Source organism: Bison bison, unplaced genomic scaffold (genome assembly GCF_000754665.1).
Source record: "Bison bison bison isolate TAMUID 2011002044 unplaced genomic scaffold, Bison_UMD1.0 scf7180017864360, whole genome shotgun sequence".
Classification (NCBI taxonomy): Eukaryota; Metazoa; Chordata; class Mammalia; order Artiodactyla; family Bovidae; genus Bison; species Bison bison.
Genome location: NW_011494932.1, coordinates 188292 through 190278, shown reverse-complemented (window position 1 = coordinate 190278; position 1987 = coordinate 188292). Strand labels below are relative to the sequence as shown.

The 1987-nt window shown below is 56.4% G+C and overlaps 2 pseudogenes; one reads left to right on the top strand and one right to left on the bottom strand.

Moving 5' to 3' along the window:
• The window catches only part of LOC104999649, an 18090-nt pseudogene that overhangs the window by 14314 nt on the left and 1789 nt on the right, over positions 1-1987 (bottom strand).
• LOC104999657 overlaps positions 1-1987 on the top strand; it is a 3144-nt pseudogene that overhangs the window by 487 nt on the left and 670 nt on the right.

Here is a 1987-nt window from a genome sequence, read left to right as displayed (position 1 = left end):
GTCTGTCTCTAAATGTGTCCTTTGTATGGGGACAGCCATCCTGTTAGAGGAGGGTCCATCCTAATGAGCTCACTTGACCCCCATCAGCTCTGTGAAGACCTTTCCTTTGTCTGTAAGGTCACACTGAGGTGCGATGTGAGTCCTCACACCCAGCAAAGGGTCTGAGGTAGGAACACACTGGAATGTTCCAAGGATGGAAGGATGGCCTTCATGGCTACCAGAGGTGAATCCAGGGACGAGGAGAGAAGGCCAGTAGGGTAGGAGCCAGATCATGTGGGGTCTTGTGGGCCTGTGAGAACTGTGGCTCTGCTGTGCCAAATGAAGGAAAGGCCCAAAAGGCCCTGGGTTGGGTGCCCCTGGGACCTTGTTCCTGTCCTCATAGCCATGTGGAAATGGAGGCCCCTTGCGAGGTGCTGAGACCCTGCTGACGTTCAGGCTCATGGCTCTGCTCCTCTGCCTCCAGCTCCCTCCAGTGAACGGGGACCCCCCTCCAGGTACAGGGAAAGAAGTGCGAATGGAGATGTGTGTGTTAAGGTTCCCTGCAGTCTATGCCTCAGTGCCACCTCAGCCATTGAATGAGGTGATGGTAACCTAATGTATTATTTGAGGTCTGAATTCTGTGATACCTGAATGGTGCTGTCCCAGGCCCTGGTAATGACATGGAGTGCACCCATCCCATTAGTTCCTGTTCTCCTTTGTTCTTTCTCGAGGCTCTGGGCAGAGGCCGGGGCATCTGCTGACAGTGGAGGCAGTGGTATGGGAAGGGCTAGGAGGAAGGTGGCTCCCAAAGGCATGGGGAAGACACCTGGCAGGGCCATCTGAGGTCCAGGGTGCCCCAGGGCCGAGTCCAGATTGGTTAGCATGGATATGCCCTTAGCATCCCTGGGCTAAGATGGGGGATCTGCAGAGCATGGGCAGTGATGGGGTTGTGGAACTGAAGGGTGGGGTGGTGGCAGGGAGTGGGGAAAGCCAAGCCCAGGACAATGCCTGTCTGTGCTGGGAGAGGACCAGAGCCCAGCCTCTGGGCTTTGAAACCAGGGGGCTTGCCCTCCCTCTTCAGTGCTCGCAGGATTTCAGGGCTTTCTGTCTTGGAACTCACCTTGTGCCTCTCTCCCACTGTCCCACCCTCCTTGCTGACCTCCCCACAGACTGCATGTAATGGATGGGTCCTCTGGGTCACTCCCCTCTATCGGTGGACTGTGTGAAGACGAATGGAATGAGCCAGCTCTCTCTGACCCCTGTGTTCTGTGTCAGCAGATTTGGAGGATGCTCAGGCTCGTGGGGCTGAGGTCCAGCCCAGGGCTGTGAGCTTGCAGGCCACTGAATCACACTCCTGACCTTTGTGATTTTGTGTTTCTGCAGCCACATGAGGCCCTGGGAGCCCTAGGAGCCCTGGGAGATGAAGTTCGGCTATCTGTTCTTCCGAAACCTTATGCGGGTTTCGTTTTAAACAGTGTCAAGAACCTGGAGATGCCATGGTGGCCCATGCTACACGGTCACCGGCACTGTACCCTGGCCATCCACATGGTGTACCAGGACTGGAAAGACTCGGTCTAGTGGGAGCTGCTGGAGCGGAGGCTCAGAATGAGCCCACCCAGATCCAGGCCTTGCCGGGGAAAAGTTCGGCCATGGAGTGATCGTGGGTTAAGTGACACCCTGCCCCCTGATGCCCACATGGGCCCTGGCACTGCCCTGAATCTCAGCTGGGTTGTACTTGTTTGTTTTCTGTTGAACTAGTTGGTGGGGTTGGGCGTGGGGGCTGAGGTTTCTTCAGAGGGACAGCAAGGGTCCATGGGCTGGGAACTGGTGGCACAAGGTGCCTGATCACCACTCTGGGCCTCAGTCCCCTTTTGTGCTTGAGGCAGAGGCGCGTCTAGGACTGCACATGGCACTTGTCTGTGTGTATGTGTGTGTCCCCACATGTGTGTCTGTGTGCCTGGAAGAGACCATGAGAAGCAGTAAAGCACCCAGCCTGGGTTCAATACCC